Genomic DNA, 13932 nt, shown 5'->3' with positions numbered 1-13932 from the left:
TTTTAAATTAAAAATCGATTTTATTTCATCAAAAAAAATCTACTTTTTATTTAACTTAAGAATTGATATGTCACAATTCGATAAAACTCCGAGACAACCGCCTCGTTGCGCTCACGTACAAAATTACGCCATTTACGGATGCGACGCGCGGCAACAAAACAAAAAGGAATGCAACACAGGGACTTCCCAGGAGGTCACCCATCCTAGTACTACTCCTGCCCAAGCACGCTTAACTGCGGAGTTCCGATGGGATCCGGTGCTTTAGTGCTGGTATGATCGCATCCGTTATAGAATGACTCAAACCTCTTCTTAAACGCAAATAACGACTGCACTTTTTATTTCCCTCTTTCTTTTAAATTAAAAATCGATTTTATTTCATCAAAAAAAATCTACTTTTTATTTAACTTAAGAATTGATATGTCACAATTCGATAAAACTCCGAGACAACCGCCTCGTTGCGCTCACGTACAAAATTACGCCATTTACGGATGCGACGCGCGGCAACAAAACAAAAAGGAATGCAACACAGGGACTTCCCAGGAGGTCACCCATCCTAGTACTACTCCTGCCCAAGCACGCTTAACTGCGGAGTTCCGATGGGATCCGGTGCTTTAGTGCTGGTATGATCGCATCCGTTATAGAATGACTCAAACCTCTTATTAAACGCAAATAACGACTGCACTATTTATTTCCCTCTTTCTTTTAAATTAAAAATCGATTTTATTTCATAAAAAATAATCTACTTTTTATTTAACTTAAGAATTGCTATGTCATAATTCGATAAAACTCCGAGACAACCGCCTCGTTGCGCTCACGTACAAAATTACGCCATTTACGGATGCGACGCGCGGCAACAAAACAAAAAGGAATGCAACACAGGGACTTCCCAGGAGGTCACCCATCCTAGTACTACTCCTGCCCAAGCACGCTTAACTGCGGAGTTCCGATGGGATCCGGTGCTTTAGTGCTGGTATGATCGCATCCGTTATAGAATGACTCAAACCTCTTCTTAAACGCAAATAACGACTGCACTTTTTATTTCCCTCTTTCTTTTAAATTAAAAATCGATTTTATTTCATCAAAAAAAATCTACTTTTTATTTAACTTAAGAATTGATATGTCACAATTCGATAAAACTCCGAGACAACCGCCTCGTTGCGCTCACGTACAAAATTACGCCATTTACGGATGCGACGCGCGGCAACAAAACAAAAAGGAATGCAACACAGGGACTTCCCAGGAGGTCACCCATCCTAGTACTACTCCTGCCCAAGCACGCTTAACTGCGGAGTTCCGATGGGATCCGGTGCTTTAGTGCTGGTATGATCGCATCCGTTATAGAATGACTCAAACCTCTTCTTAAACGCAAATAACGACTGCACTTTTTATTTCCCTCTTTCTTTTAAATTAAAAATCGATTTTATTTCATCAAAAAAAATCTACTTTTTATTTAACTTAAGAATTGATATGTCACAATTCGATAAAACTCCGAGACAACCGCCTCGTTGCGCTCACGTACAAAATTACGCCATTTACGGATGCGACGCGCGGCAACAAAACAAAAAGGAATGCAACACAGGGACTTCCCAGGAGGTCACCCATCCTAGTACTACTCCTGCCCAAGCACGCTTAACTGCGGAGTTCCGATGGGATCCGGTGCTTTAGTGCTGGTATGATCGCATCCGTTATAGAAAGACTCAAACCTCTTCTTAAACGCAAATAACGACTGCACTTTTTATTTCCCTCTTTCTTTTAAATTAAAAATCGATTTTATTTCATCAAAAAAAATCTACTTTTTATTTAACTTAAGAATTGATATGTCACAATTCGATAAAACTCCGAGACAACCGCCTCGTTGCGCTCACGTACAAAATTACGCCATTTACGGATGCGACGTGCGGCAACAAAACAAAAAGGAATGCAACACAGGGACTTCCCAGGAGGTCACCCATCCTAGTACTACTCCTGCCCAAGCACGCTTAACTGCGGAGTTCCGATGGGATCCGGTGCTTTAGTGCTGGTATGATCGCATCCGTTATAGAATGACTCAAACCTCTTATTAAACGCAAATAACGACTGCACTATTTATTTCCCTCTTTCTTTTAAATTAAAAATCGATTTTATTTCATAAAAAATAATCTACTTTTTATTTAACTTAGGAATTGCTATGTCATAATTCGATAAAACTCCGAGACAACCGCCTCGTTGCGCTCACGTACAAAATTACGCCATTTACGGATGCGACGCGCGGCAACAAAACAAAAAGGAATGCAACACAGGGACTTCCCAGGAGGTCACCCATCCTAGTACTACTCCTGCCCAAGCTCGCTTAACTGCGGAGTTCCGATGGGATCCGGTGCTTTAGTGCTGGTATGATCGCATCCGTTATAGAATGACTCAAACCTCTTCTTAAACGCAAATAACGACTGCACTTTTTATTTCCCTCTTTCTTTTAAATTAAAAATCGATTTTATTTCATCAAAAAAAATCTACTTTTTATTTAACTTAAGAATTGATATGTCACAATTCGATAAAACTCCGAGACAACCGCCTCGTTGCGCTCACGTACAAAATTACGCCATTTACGGATGCGACGCGCGGCAACAAAACAAAAAGGAATGCAACACAGGGACTTCCCAGGAGGTCACCCATCCTAGTACTACTCCTGCCCAAGCACGCTTAACTGCGGAGTTCCGATGGGATCCGGTGCTTTAGTGCTGGTATGATCGCATCCGTTATAGAATGACTCAAACCTCTTCTTAAACGCAAATAACGACTGCACTTTTTATTTCCCTCTTTCTTTTAAATTAAAAATCGATTTTATTTCATCAAAAAAAATCTACTTTTTATTTAACTTAAGAATTGATATGTCACAATTCGATAAAACTCCGAGACAACCGCCCCGTTGCGCTCACGTACAAAATTACGCCATTTACGGATGCGACGCGCGGCAACAAAACAAAAAGGAATGCAACACAGGGACTTCCCAGGAGGTCACCCATCCTAGTACTACTCCTGCCCAAGCACGCTTAACTGCGGAGTTCCGATGGGATCCGGTGCTTTAGTGCTGGTATGATCGCATCCGTTATAGAATGACTCAAACCTCTTCTTAAACGCAAATAACGACTGCACTTTTTATTTCCCTCTTTCTTTTAAATTAAAAATCGATTTTATTTCATCAAAAAAAATCTACTTTTTATTTAACTTAAGAATTGATATGTCACAATTCGATAAAACTCCGAGACAACCGCCTCGTTGCGCTCACGTACAAAATTACGCCATTTACGGATGCGACGCGCGGCAACAAAACAAAAAGGAATGCAACACAGGGACTTCCCAGGAGGTCACCCATCCTAGTACTACTCCTGCCCAAGCACGCTTAACTGCGGAGTTCCGATGGAATCCGGTGCTTTAGTGCTGGTATGATCGCATCCGTTATAGAATGACTCAAACCTCTTCTTAAACGCAAATAACGACTGCACTTTTTATTTCCCTCTTTCTTTTAAATTAAAAATCGATTTTATTTCATCAAAAAAAATCTACTTTTTATTTAACTTAAGAATTGATATGTCACAATTCGATAAAACTCCGAGACAACCGCCTCGTTGCGCTCACGTACAAAATTACGCCATTTACGGATGCGACGCGCGGCAACAAAACAAAAAGGAATGCAACACAGGGACTTCCCAGGAGGTCACCCATCCTAGTACTACTCCTGCCCAAGCACGCTTAACTGCGGAGTTCCGATGGGATCCGGTGCTTTAGTGCTGGTATGATCGCATCCGTTATAGAATGACTCAAACCTCTTCTTAAACGCAAATAACGACTGCACTTTTTATTTCCCTCTTTCTTTTAAATTAAAAATCGATTTTATTTCATCAAAAAAAATCTACTTTTTATTTAACTTAAGAATTGATATGTCACAATTCGATAAAACTCCGAGACAACCGCCTCGTTGCGCTCACGTACAAAATTACGCCATTTACGGATGCGACGCGCGGCAACAAAACAAAAAGGAATTACGCCATTTACGGATGCGACGCGCGGCAACAAAACAAAAAGGAATGCAACACAGGGACTTCCCAGGAGGTCACCCATCCTAGTACTACTCCTGCCCAAGCACGCTTAACTGCGGAGTTCCGATGGGATCCGGTGCTTTAGTGCTGGTATGATCGCATCCGTTATAGAATGACTCAAACCTCTTCTTAAACGCAAATAACGACTGCACTTTTTATTTCCCTCTTTCTTTTAAATTAAAAATCGATTTTATTTCATCAAAAAAAATCTACTTTTTATTTAACTTAAGAATTGATATGTCACAATTCGATAAAACTCCGAGACAACCGCCTCGTTGCGCTCACGTACAAAATTACGCCATTTACGGATGCGACGTGCGGCAACAAAACAAAAAGGAATGCAACACAGGGACTTCCCAGGAGGTCACCCATCCTAGTACTACTCCTGCCCAAGCACGCTTAACTGCGGAGTTCCGATGGGATCCGGTGCTTTAGTGCTGGTATGATCGCATCCGTTATAGAATGACTCAAACCTCTTATTAAACGCAAATAACGACTGCACTATTTATTTCCCTCTTTCTTTTAAATTAAAAATCGATTTTATTTCATAAAAAATAATCTACTTTTTATTTAACTTAAGAATTGCTATGTCATAATTCGATAAAACTCCGAGACAACCGCCTCGTTGCGCTCACGTACAAAATTACGCCATTTACGGATGCGACGCGCGGCAACAAAACAAAAAGGAATGCAACACAGGGACTTCCCAGGAGGTCACCCATCCTAGTACTACTCCTGCCCAAGCACGCTTAACTGCGGAGTTCCGATGGGATCCGGTGCTTTAGTGCTGGTATGATCGCATCCGTTATAGAATGACTCAAACCTCTTCTTAAACGCAAATAACGACTGCACTTTTTATTTCCCTCTTTCTTTTAAATTAAAAATCGATTTTATTTCATCAAAAAAAATCTACTTTTTATTTAACTTAAGAATTGATATGTCACAATTCGATAAAACTCCGAGACAACCGCCTCGTTGCGCTCACGTACAAAATTACGCCATTTACGGATGCGACGCGCGGCAACAAAACAAAAAGGAATGCAACACAGGGACTTCCCAGGAGGTCACCCATCCTAGTACTACTCCTGCCCAAGCACGCTTAACTGCGGAGTTCCGATGGGATCCGGTGCTTTAGTGCTGGTATGATCGCATCCGTTATAGAATGACTCAAACCTCTTCTTAAACGCAAATAACGACTGCACTTTTTATTTCCCTCTTTCTTTTAAATTAAAAATCGATTTTATTTCATCAAAAAAAATCTACTTTTTATTTAACTTAAGAATTGATATGTCACAATTCGATAAAACTCCGAGACAACCGCCTCGTTACGCTCACGTACAAAATTACGCCATTTACGGATGCGACGCGCGGCAACAAAACAAAAAGGAATGCAACACAGGGACTTCCCAGGAGGTCACCCATCCTAGTACTACTCCTGCCCAAGCACGCTTAACTGCGGAGTTCCGATGGGATCCGGTGCTTTAGTGCTGGTATGATCGCATCCGTTATAGAATGACTCAAACCTCTTCTTAAACGCAAATAACGACTGCACTATTTATTTCCCTCTTTCTTTTAAATTAAAAATCGATTTTATTTCATAAAAAATAATCTACTTTTTATTTAACTTAAGAATTGCTATGTCATAATTCGATAAAACTCCGAGACAACCGCCTCGTTGCGCTCACGTACAAAATTACGCCATTTACGGATGCGACGCGCGGCAACAAAACAAAAAGGAATGCAACACAGGGACTTCCCAGGAGGTCACCCATCCTAGTACTACTCCTGCCCAGGCACGCTTAACTGCGGAGTTCCGATGGGATCCGGTGCTTTAGTGCTGGTATGATCGCATCCGTTATAGAATGACTCAAACCTCTTCTTAAACGCAAATAACGACTGCACTTTTTATTTCCCTCTTTCTTTTAAATTAAAAATCGATTTTATTTCATCAAAAAAAATCTACTTTTTATTTAACTTAAGAATTGATATGTCACAATTCGATAAAACTCCGAGACAACCGCCTCGTTGCGCTCACGTACAAAATTACGCCATTTACGGATGCGACGCGCGGCAACAAAACAAAAAGGAATGCAACACAGGGACTTCCCAGGAGGTCACCCATCCTAGTACTACTCCTGCCCAAGCACGCTTAACTGCGGAGTTCCGATGGGATCCGGTGCTTTAGTGCTGGTATGATCGCATCCGTTATAGAATGACTCAAACCTCTTCTTAAACGCAAATAACGACTGCACTTTTTATTTCCCTCTTTCTTTTAAATTAAAAATCGATTTTATTTCATCAAAAAAAATCTACTTTTTATTTAACTTAAGAATTGATATGTCACAATTCGATAAAACTCCGAGACAACCGCCTCGTTGCGCTCACGTACAAAATTACGCCATTTACGGATGCGACGCGCGGCAACAAAACAAAAAGGAATGCAACACAGGGACTTCCCAGGAGGTCACCCATCCTAGTACTACTCCTGCCCAAGCACGCTTAACTGCGGAGTTCCGATGGGATCCGGTGCTTTAGTGCTGGTATGATCGCATCCGTTATAGAATGACTCAAACCTCTTCTTAAACGCAAATAACGACTGCACTATTTATTTCCCTCTTTCTTTTAAATTAAAAATCGATTTTATTTCATAAAAAATAATCTACTTTTTATTTAACTTAAGAATTGCTATGTCATAATTCGATAAAACTCCGAGACAACCGCCTCGTTGCGCTCACGTACAAAATTACGCCATTTACGGATGCGACGCGCGGCAACAAAACAAAAAGGAATGCAACACAGGGACTTCCCAGGAGGTTACCCATCCTAGTATTACTCCTGCCCAAGCACGCTTAACTGCGGAGTTCCGATGGGATCCGGTGCTTTAGTGCTGGTATGATCGCATCCGTTATAGAATGACTCAAACCTCTTCTTAAACGCAAATAACGACTGCACTTTTTATTTCCCTCTTTCTTTTAAATTAAAAATCGATTTTATTTCATCAAAAAAAATCTACTTTTTATTTAACTTAAGAATTGATATGTCACAATTCGATAAAACTCCGAGACAACCGCCTCGTTGCGCTCACGTACAAAATTACGCCATTTACGGATGCGACGCGCGGCAACAAAACAAAAAGGAATGCAACACAGGGACTTCCCAGGAGGTCACCCATCCTAGTACTACTCCTGCCCAAGCACGCTTAACTGCGGAGTTCCGATGGGATCCGGTGCTTTAGTGCTGGTATGATCGCATCCGTTATAGAATGACTCAAACCTCTTCTTAAACGCAAATAACGACTGCACTATTTATTTCCCTCTTTCTTTTAAATTAAAAATCGATTTTATTTCATAAAAAATAATCTACTTTTTATTTAACTTAAGAATTGCTATGTCATAATTCGATAAAACTCCGAGACAACCGCCTCGTTGCGCTCACGTACAAAATTACGCCATTTACGGATGCGACGCGCGGCAACAAAACAAAAAGGAATGCAACACAGGGACTTCCCAGGAGGTCACCCATCCTAGTACTACTCCTGCCCAAGCACGCTTAACTGCGGAGTTCCGATGGGATCCGGTGCTTTAGTGCTGGTATGATCGCATCCGTTATAGAATGACTCAAACCTCTTCTTAAACGCAAATAACGACTGCACTTTTTATTTCCCTCTTTCTTTTAAATTAAAAATCGATTTTATTTCATCAAAAAAAATCTACTTTTTATTTAACTTAAGAATTGATATGTCACAATTCGATAAAACTCCGAGACAACCGCCTCGTTGCGCTCACGTACAAAATTACGCCATTTACGGATGCGACGCGCGGCAACAAAACAAAAAGGAATGCAACACAGGGACTTCCCAGGAGGTCACCCATCCTAGTACTACTCCTGCCCAAGCACGCTTAACTGCGGAGTTCCGATGGGATCCGGTGCTTTAGTGCTGGTATGATCGCATCCGTTATAGAATGACTCAAACCTCTTCTTAAACGCAAATAACGACTGCACTATTTATTTCCCTCTTTCTTTTAAATTAAAAATCGATTTTATTTCATAAAAAATAATCTACTTTTTATTTAACTTAAGAATTGCTATGTCATAATTCGATAAAACTCCGAGACAACCGCCTCGTTGCGCACACGTACAAAATTACGCCATTTACGGATGCGACGCGCGGCAACAAAACAAAAAGGAATGCAACACAGGGACTTCCCAGGAGGTCACCCATCCTAGGAATTGATATGTCACAATTCGATAAAACTCCGAGACAACCGCCTCGTTGCGCTCACGTACAAAATTACGCCATTTACGGATGCGACGCGCGGCAACAAAACAAAAAGGAATGCAACACAGGGACTTCCCAGGAGGTCACCCATCCTAGTACTACTCCTGCCCAAGCACGCTTAACTGCGGAGTTCCGATGGGATCCGGTGCTTTAGTGCTGGTATGATCGCATCCGTTATAGAATGACTCAAACCTCTTCTTAAACGCAAATAACGACTGCACTTTTTATTTCCCTCTTTCTTTTAAATTAAAAATCGATTTTATTTCATCAAAAAAAATCTACTTTTTATTTAACTTAAGAATTGATATGTCACAATTCGATAAAACTCCGAGACAACCGCCTCGTTGCGCTCACGTACAAAATTACGCCATTTACGGATGCGACGCGCGGCAACAAAACAAAAAGGAATGCAACACAGGGACTTCCCAGGAGGTCACCCATCCTAGTACTACTCCTGCCCAAGCACGCTTAACTGCGGAGTTCCGATGGGATCCGGTGCTTTAGTGCTGGTATGATCGCATCCGTTATAGAATGACTCAAACCTCTTCTTAAACGCAAATAACGACTGCACTTTTTATTTCCCTCTTTCTTTTAAATTAAAAATCGATTTTATTTCATCAAAAAAAATCTACTTTTTATTTAACTTAAGAATTGATATGTCACAATTCGATAAAACTCCGAGACAACCGCCTCGTTACGCTCACGTACAAAATTACGCCATTTACGGATGCGACGCGCGGCAACAAAACAAAAAGGAATGCAACACAGGGACTTCCCAGGAGGTCACCCATCCTAGTACTACTCCTGCCCAAGCACGCTTAACTGCGGAGTTCCGATGGGATCCGGTGCTTTAGTGCTGGTATGATCGCATCCGTTATAGAATGACTCAAACCTCTTCTTAAACGCAAATAACGACTGCACTATTTATTTCCCTCTTTCTTTTAAATTAAAAATCGATTTTATTTCATAAAAAATAATCTACTTTTTATTTAACTTAAGAATTGCTATGTCATAATTCGATAAAACTCCGAGACAACCGCCTCGTTGCGCTCACGTACAAAATTACGCCATTTACGGATGCGACGCGCGGCAACAAAACAAAAAGGAATGCAACACAGGGACTTCCCAGGAGGTCACCCATCCTAGTACTACTCCTGCCCAGGCACGCTTAACTGCGGAGTTCCGATGGGATCCGGTGCTTTAGTGCTGGTATGATCGCATCCGTTATAGAATGACTCAAACCTCTTCTTAAACGCAAATAACGACTGCACTTTTTATTTCCCTCTTTCTTTTAAATTAAAAATCGATTTTATTTCATCAAAAAAAATCTACTTTTTATTTAACTTAAGAATTGATATGTCACAATTCGATAAAACTCCGAGACAACCGCCTCGTTGCGCTCACGTACAAAATTACGCCATTTACGGATGCGACGCGCGGCAACAAAACAAAAAGGAATGCAACACAGGGACTTCCCAGGAGGTCACCCATCCTAGTACTACTCCTGCCCAAGCACGCTTAACTGCGGAGTTCCGATGGGATCCGGTGCTTTAGTGCTGGTATGATCGCATCCGTTATAGAATGACTCAAACCTCTTCTTAAACGCAAATAACGACTGCACTTTTTATTTCCCTCTTTCTTTTAAATTAAAAATCGATTTTATTTCATCAAAAAAAATCTACTTTTTATTTAACTTAAGAATTGATATGTCACAATTCGATAAAACTCCGAGACAACCGCCTCGTTGCGCTCACGTACAAAATTACGCCATTTACGGATGCGACGCGCGGCAACAAAACAAAAAGGAATGCAACACAGGGACTTCCCAGGAGGTCACCCATCCTAGTACTACTCCTGCCCAAGCACGCTTAACTGCGGAGTTCCGATGGGATCCGGTGCTTTAGTGCTGGTATGATCGCATCCGTTATAGAATGACTCAAACCTCTTCTTAAACGCAAATAACGACTGCACTATTTATTTCCCTCTTTCTTTTAAATTAAAAATCGATTTTATTTCATAAAAAATAATCTACTTTTTATTTAACTTAAGAATTGATATGTCACAATTCGATAAAACTCCGAGACAACCGCCTCGTTGCGCTCACGTACAAAATTACGCCATTTACGGATGCGACGCGCGGCAACAAAACAAAAAGGAATGCAACACAGGGACTTCCCAGGAGGTCACCCATCCTAGTACTACTCCTGCCCAAGCACGCTTAACTGCGGAGTTCCGATGGGATCCGGTGCTTTAGTGCTGGTATGATCGCATCCGTTATAGAATGACTCAAACCTCTTCTTAAACGCAAATAACGACTGCACTTTTTATTTCCCTCTTTCTTTTAAATTAAAAATCGATTTTATTTCATAAAAAAAAATCTACTTTTTATTTAACTTAAGAATTGATATGTCACAATTCGATAAAACTCCGAGACAACCGCCTCGTTGCGCTCACGTACAAAATTACGCCATTTACGGATGCGACGCGCGGCAACAAAACAAAAAGGAATGCAACACAGGGACTTCCCAGGAGGTCACCCATCCTAGTACTACTCCTGCCCAAGCACGCTTAACTGCGGAGTTCCGATGGGATCCGGTGCTTTAGTGCTGGTATGATCGCATCCGTTATAGAATGACTCAAACCTCTTCTTAAACGCAAATAACGACTGCACTTTTTATTTCCCTCTTTCTTTTAAATTAAAAATCGATTTTATTTCATCAAAAAAAATCTACTTTTTATTTAACTTAAGAATTGATATGTCACAATTCGATAAAACTCCGAGACAACCGCCTCGTTGCGCTCACGTACAAAATTACGCCATTTACGGATGCGACGCGCGGCAACAAAACAAAAAGGAATGCAACACAGGGACTTCCCAGGAGGTCACCCATCCTAGTACTACTCCTGCCCAAGCACGCTTAACTGCGGAGTTCCGATGGGATCCGGTGCTTTAGTGCTGGTATGATCGCACCCGTTATAGAATGACTCAAACCTCTTCTTAAACGCAAATAACGACTGCACTATTTATTTCCCTCTTTCTTTTAAATTAAAAATCGATTTTATTTCATAAAAAATAATCTACTTTTTATTTAACTTAAGAATTGCTATGTCATAATTCGATAAAACTCCGAGACAACCGCCTCGTTGCGCTCACGTACAAAATTACGCCATTTACGGATGCGACGCGCGGCAACAAAACAAAAAGGAATGCAACACAGGGACTTCCCAGGAGGTCACCCATCCTAGTACTACTCCTGCCCAAGCACGCTTAACTGCGGAGTTCCGATGGGATCCGGTGCTTTAGTGCTGGTATGATCGCATCCGTTATAGAATGACTCAAACCTCTTCTTAAACGCAAATAACGACTGCACTATTTATTTCCCTCTTTCTTTTAAATTAAAAATCGATTTTATTTCATAAAAAATAATCTACTTTTTATTTAACTTAAGAATTGCTATGTCATAATTCGATAAAACTCCGAGACAACCGCCTCGTTGCGCTCACGTACAAAATTACGCCATTTACGGATGCGACGCGCGGCAACAAAACAAAAAGGAATGCAACACAGGGACTTCCCAGGAGGTCACCCATCCTAGGAATTGATATGTCACAATTCGATAAAACTCCGAGACAACCGCCTCGTTGCGCTCACGTACAAAATTACGCCATTTACGGATGCGACGCGCGGCAACAAAACAAAAAGGAATGCAACACAGGGACTTCCCAGGAGGTCACCCATCCTAGTATTACTCCTGCCCAAGCACGCTTAACTGCGGAGTTCCGATGGGATCCGGTGCTTTAGTGCTGGTATGATCGCATCCGTTATAGAATGACTCAAACCTCTTCTTAAACGCAAATAACGACTGCACTATTTATTTCCCTCTTTCTTTTAAATTAAAAATCGATTTTATTTCATAAAAAATAATCTACTTTTTATTTAACTTAAGAATTGCTATGTCATAATTCGATAAAACTCCGAGACAACCGCCTCGTTGCGCTCACGTACAAAATTACGCCATTTACGGATGCGACGCGCGGCAACAAAAAAAAAAGGAATGCAACACAGGGACTTCCCAGGAGGTCACCCATCCTAGTACTACTCCTGCCCAAGCACGCTTAACTGCGGAGTTCCGATGGGATCCGGTGCTTTAGTGCTGGTATGATCGCATCCGTTATAGAATGACTCAAACCTCTTCTTAAACGCAAATAACGACTGCACTATTTATTTCCCTCTTTCTTTTAAATTAAAAATCGATTTTATTTCATAAAAAATAATCTACTTTTTATTTAACTTAAGAATTGCTATGTCATAATTCGATAAAACTCCGAGACAACCGCCTCGTTGCGCTCACGTACAAAATTACGCCATTTACGGATGCGACGCGCGGCAACAAAACAAAAAGGAATGCAACACAGGGACTTCCCAGGAGGTCACCCATCCTAGTACTACTCCTGCCCAAGCACGCTTAACTGCAGAGTTCCGATGGGATCCGGTGCTTTAGTGCTGGTATGATCGCATCCGTTATAGAATGACTCAAACCTCTTCTTAAACGCAAATAACGACTGCACTTTTTATTTCCCTCTTTCTTTTAAATTAAAAATCGATTTTATTTCATCAAAAAAAATCTACTTTTTATTTAACTTAAGAATTGATATGTCACAATTCGATAAAACTCCGAGACAACCGCCTCGTTGCGCTCACGTACAAAATTACGCCATTTACGGATGCGACGCGCGGCAACAAAACAAAAAGGAATGCAACACAGGGACTTCCCAGGAGGTCACCCATCCTAGTACTACTCCTGCCCAAGCACGCTTAACTGCGGAGTTCCGATGGGATCCGGTGCTTTAGTGCTGGTATGATCGCATCCGTTATAGAATGACTCAAACCTCTTCTTAAACGCAAATAACGACTGCACTATTTATTTCCCTCTTTCTTTTAAATTAAAAATCGATTTTATTTCATAAAAAATAATCTACTTTTTATTTAACTTAAGAATTGATATGTCACAATTCGATAAAACTCCGAGACAACCGCCTCGTTGCGCTCACGTACAAAATTACGCCATTTACGGATGCGACGCGCGGCAACAAAACAAAAAGGAATGCAACACAGGGACTTCCCAGGAGGTCACCCATCCTAGTACTACTCCTGCCCAAGCACGCTTAACTGCGGAGTTCCGATGGGATCCGGTGCTTTAGTGCTGGTATGATCGCATCCGTTATAGAATGACTCAAACCTCTTCTTAAACGCAAATAACGACTGCACTTTTTATTTCCCTCTTTCTTTTAAATTAAAAATCGATTTTATTTCATCAAAAAAAATCTACTTTTTATTTAACTTAAGAATTGATATGTCACAATTCGATAAAACTCCGAGACAACCGCCTCGTTGCGCTCACGTACAAAATTACGCCATTTACGGATGCGACGCGCGGCAACAAAACAAAAAGGAATGAAACACAGGGACTTCCCAGGAGGTCACCCATCCTAGTACTACTCCTGCCCAAGCACGCTTAACTGCGGAGTTCCGATGGGATCCGGTGCTTTAGTGCTGGTATGATCGCATCCGTTATA

The 13932-nt window shown here is 41.2% G+C and overlaps 39 non-coding genes across 39 annotated transcripts; all 39 read right to left on the bottom strand.

Moving 5' to 3' along the window:
- Nucleotides 1-165: 165 nt before the first annotated feature.
- Nucleotides 166-284, bottom strand: LOC144568836 (5S ribosomal RNA). The gene has a single exon (XR_013515757.1). It is a non-coding gene; the product is annotated as a 5S ribosomal RNA (ribosomal RNA).
- A 231-nt stretch (nt 285-515) lies between these two features.
- LOC144568833 (5S ribosomal RNA) lies at nt 516-634 on the bottom strand. Its single transcript, XR_013515755.1, has one exon. It is a non-coding gene; the product is annotated as a 5S ribosomal RNA (ribosomal RNA).
- Nucleotides 635-865: 231 nt separating this feature from the next.
- On the bottom strand, nt 866-984 carry LOC144568832 (5S ribosomal RNA). The gene has a single exon (XR_013515754.1). It is a non-coding gene; the product is annotated as a 5S ribosomal RNA (ribosomal RNA).
- A 231-nt stretch (nt 985-1215) lies between these two features.
- On the bottom strand, nt 1216-1334 carry LOC144568831 (5S ribosomal RNA). The gene has a single exon (XR_013515753.1). It is a non-coding gene; the product is annotated as a 5S ribosomal RNA (ribosomal RNA).
- A 231-nt stretch (nt 1335-1565) lies between these two features.
- LOC144568830 (5S ribosomal RNA) lies at nt 1566-1684 on the bottom strand. Its single transcript, XR_013515752.1, has one exon. It is a non-coding gene; the product is annotated as a 5S ribosomal RNA (ribosomal RNA).
- A 231-nt stretch (nt 1685-1915) lies between these two features.
- On the bottom strand, nt 1916-2034 carry LOC144568829 (5S ribosomal RNA). Its single transcript, XR_013515751.1, has one exon. It is a non-coding gene; the product is annotated as a 5S ribosomal RNA (ribosomal RNA).
- A 231-nt stretch (nt 2035-2265) lies between these two features.
- LOC144568963 (5S ribosomal RNA) lies at nt 2266-2384 on the bottom strand. Its single transcript, XR_013515878.1, has one exon. It is a non-coding gene; the product is annotated as a 5S ribosomal RNA (ribosomal RNA).
- A 231-nt stretch (nt 2385-2615) lies between these two features.
- LOC144569060 (5S ribosomal RNA) lies at nt 2616-2734 on the bottom strand. The gene has a single exon (XR_013515968.1). It is a non-coding gene; the product is annotated as a 5S ribosomal RNA (ribosomal RNA).
- Nucleotides 2735-2965: 231 nt separating this feature from the next.
- Nucleotides 2966-3084, bottom strand: LOC144569059 (5S ribosomal RNA). Its single transcript, XR_013515967.1, has one exon. It is a non-coding gene; the product is annotated as a 5S ribosomal RNA (ribosomal RNA).
- A 231-nt stretch (nt 3085-3315) lies between these two features.
- Nucleotides 3316-3434, bottom strand: LOC144568950 (5S ribosomal RNA). Its single transcript, XR_013515866.1, has one exon. It is a non-coding gene; the product is annotated as a 5S ribosomal RNA (ribosomal RNA).
- Nucleotides 3435-3665: 231 nt separating this feature from the next.
- Nucleotides 3666-3784, bottom strand: LOC144569058 (5S ribosomal RNA). The gene has a single exon (XR_013515966.1). It is a non-coding gene; the product is annotated as a 5S ribosomal RNA (ribosomal RNA).
- Nucleotides 3785-4061: 277 nt separating this feature from the next.
- Nucleotides 4062-4180, bottom strand: LOC144569057 (5S ribosomal RNA). The gene has a single exon (XR_013515965.1). It is a non-coding gene; the product is annotated as a 5S ribosomal RNA (ribosomal RNA).
- Nucleotides 4181-4411: 231 nt separating this feature from the next.
- Nucleotides 4412-4530, bottom strand: LOC144569056 (5S ribosomal RNA). The gene has a single exon (XR_013515964.1). It is a non-coding gene; the product is annotated as a 5S ribosomal RNA (ribosomal RNA).
- Nucleotides 4531-4761: 231 nt separating this feature from the next.
- LOC144569054 (5S ribosomal RNA) lies at nt 4762-4880 on the bottom strand. The gene has a single exon (XR_013515962.1). It is a non-coding gene; the product is annotated as a 5S ribosomal RNA (ribosomal RNA).
- A 231-nt stretch (nt 4881-5111) lies between these two features.
- On the bottom strand, nt 5112-5230 carry LOC144569053 (5S ribosomal RNA). The gene has a single exon (XR_013515961.1). It is a non-coding gene; the product is annotated as a 5S ribosomal RNA (ribosomal RNA).
- Nucleotides 5231-5461: 231 nt separating this feature from the next.
- On the bottom strand, nt 5462-5580 carry LOC144569051 (5S ribosomal RNA). Its single transcript, XR_013515960.1, has one exon. It is a non-coding gene; the product is annotated as a 5S ribosomal RNA (ribosomal RNA).
- A 231-nt stretch (nt 5581-5811) lies between these two features.
- On the bottom strand, nt 5812-5930 carry LOC144568943 (5S ribosomal RNA). The gene has a single exon (XR_013515859.1). It is a non-coding gene; the product is annotated as a 5S ribosomal RNA (ribosomal RNA).
- A 231-nt stretch (nt 5931-6161) lies between these two features.
- On the bottom strand, nt 6162-6280 carry LOC144569050 (5S ribosomal RNA). Its single transcript, XR_013515959.1, has one exon. It is a non-coding gene; the product is annotated as a 5S ribosomal RNA (ribosomal RNA).
- A 231-nt stretch (nt 6281-6511) lies between these two features.
- Nucleotides 6512-6630, bottom strand: LOC144569049 (5S ribosomal RNA). Its single transcript, XR_013515958.1, has one exon. It is a non-coding gene; the product is annotated as a 5S ribosomal RNA (ribosomal RNA).
- A 231-nt stretch (nt 6631-6861) lies between these two features.
- Nucleotides 6862-6980, bottom strand: LOC144569002 (5S ribosomal RNA). The gene has a single exon (XR_013515916.1). It is a non-coding gene; the product is annotated as a 5S ribosomal RNA (ribosomal RNA).
- A 231-nt stretch (nt 6981-7211) lies between these two features.
- On the bottom strand, nt 7212-7330 carry LOC144569048 (5S ribosomal RNA). Its single transcript, XR_013515957.1, has one exon. It is a non-coding gene; the product is annotated as a 5S ribosomal RNA (ribosomal RNA).
- Nucleotides 7331-7561: 231 nt separating this feature from the next.
- LOC144569047 (5S ribosomal RNA) lies at nt 7562-7680 on the bottom strand. The gene has a single exon (XR_013515956.1). It is a non-coding gene; the product is annotated as a 5S ribosomal RNA (ribosomal RNA).
- A 231-nt stretch (nt 7681-7911) lies between these two features.
- Nucleotides 7912-8030, bottom strand: LOC144569046 (5S ribosomal RNA). The gene has a single exon (XR_013515955.1). It is a non-coding gene; the product is annotated as a 5S ribosomal RNA (ribosomal RNA).
- Nucleotides 8031-8409: 379 nt separating this feature from the next.
- On the bottom strand, nt 8410-8528 carry LOC144569045 (5S ribosomal RNA). The gene has a single exon (XR_013515954.1). It is a non-coding gene; the product is annotated as a 5S ribosomal RNA (ribosomal RNA).
- A 231-nt stretch (nt 8529-8759) lies between these two features.
- Nucleotides 8760-8878, bottom strand: LOC144569044 (5S ribosomal RNA). Its single transcript, XR_013515953.1, has one exon. It is a non-coding gene; the product is annotated as a 5S ribosomal RNA (ribosomal RNA).
- Nucleotides 8879-9109: 231 nt separating this feature from the next.
- On the bottom strand, nt 9110-9228 carry LOC144569042 (5S ribosomal RNA). The gene has a single exon (XR_013515951.1). It is a non-coding gene; the product is annotated as a 5S ribosomal RNA (ribosomal RNA).
- Nucleotides 9229-9459: 231 nt separating this feature from the next.
- Nucleotides 9460-9578, bottom strand: LOC144568942 (5S ribosomal RNA). Its single transcript, XR_013515858.1, has one exon. It is a non-coding gene; the product is annotated as a 5S ribosomal RNA (ribosomal RNA).
- Nucleotides 9579-9809: 231 nt separating this feature from the next.
- LOC144569041 (5S ribosomal RNA) lies at nt 9810-9928 on the bottom strand. The gene has a single exon (XR_013515950.1). It is a non-coding gene; the product is annotated as a 5S ribosomal RNA (ribosomal RNA).
- Nucleotides 9929-10159: 231 nt separating this feature from the next.
- Nucleotides 10160-10278, bottom strand: LOC144569040 (5S ribosomal RNA). The gene has a single exon (XR_013515949.1). It is a non-coding gene; the product is annotated as a 5S ribosomal RNA (ribosomal RNA).
- A 231-nt stretch (nt 10279-10509) lies between these two features.
- On the bottom strand, nt 10510-10628 carry LOC144569039 (5S ribosomal RNA). The gene has a single exon (XR_013515948.1). It is a non-coding gene; the product is annotated as a 5S ribosomal RNA (ribosomal RNA).
- Nucleotides 10629-10859: 231 nt separating this feature from the next.
- LOC144569038 (5S ribosomal RNA) lies at nt 10860-10978 on the bottom strand. Its single transcript, XR_013515947.1, has one exon. It is a non-coding gene; the product is annotated as a 5S ribosomal RNA (ribosomal RNA).
- Nucleotides 10979-11209: 231 nt separating this feature from the next.
- On the bottom strand, nt 11210-11328 carry LOC144568945 (5S ribosomal RNA). Its single transcript, XR_013515861.1, has one exon. It is a non-coding gene; the product is annotated as a 5S ribosomal RNA (ribosomal RNA).
- A 231-nt stretch (nt 11329-11559) lies between these two features.
- Nucleotides 11560-11678, bottom strand: LOC144569037 (5S ribosomal RNA). The gene has a single exon (XR_013515946.1). It is a non-coding gene; the product is annotated as a 5S ribosomal RNA (ribosomal RNA).
- Nucleotides 11679-12057: 379 nt separating this feature from the next.
- Nucleotides 12058-12176, bottom strand: LOC144568955 (5S ribosomal RNA). Its single transcript, XR_013515871.1, has one exon. It is a non-coding gene; the product is annotated as a 5S ribosomal RNA (ribosomal RNA).
- Nucleotides 12177-12407: 231 nt separating this feature from the next.
- LOC144569035 (5S ribosomal RNA) lies at nt 12408-12526 on the bottom strand. Its single transcript, XR_013515945.1, has one exon. It is a non-coding gene; the product is annotated as a 5S ribosomal RNA (ribosomal RNA).
- Nucleotides 12527-12757: 231 nt separating this feature from the next.
- LOC144568948 (5S ribosomal RNA) lies at nt 12758-12876 on the bottom strand. Its single transcript, XR_013515864.1, has one exon. It is a non-coding gene; the product is annotated as a 5S ribosomal RNA (ribosomal RNA).
- Nucleotides 12877-13107: 231 nt separating this feature from the next.
- On the bottom strand, nt 13108-13226 carry LOC144569034 (5S ribosomal RNA). The gene has a single exon (XR_013515944.1). It is a non-coding gene; the product is annotated as a 5S ribosomal RNA (ribosomal RNA).
- Nucleotides 13227-13457: 231 nt separating this feature from the next.
- Nucleotides 13458-13576, bottom strand: LOC144569033 (5S ribosomal RNA). Its single transcript, XR_013515943.1, has one exon. It is a non-coding gene; the product is annotated as a 5S ribosomal RNA (ribosomal RNA).
- A 231-nt stretch (nt 13577-13807) lies between these two features.
- Nucleotides 13808-13926, bottom strand: LOC144568996 (5S ribosomal RNA). Its single transcript, XR_013515910.1, has one exon. It is a non-coding gene; the product is annotated as a 5S ribosomal RNA (ribosomal RNA).
- Between the last annotated feature and the right edge of the window lie 6 nt (nt 13927-13932).

Source organism: Carex rostrata, chromosome 17, assembly GCF_964058835.1.
Source record: "Carex rostrata chromosome 17, lpCarRost1.2, whole genome shotgun sequence".
Lineage (NCBI taxonomy): Eukaryota > Viridiplantae > Streptophyta > Magnoliopsida > Poales > Cyperaceae > Carex > Carex rostrata.
The sequence above is the reverse complement of the archived record's forward strand: the minus strand, read 5'-3'. Positions and strand labels throughout refer to the sequence as shown.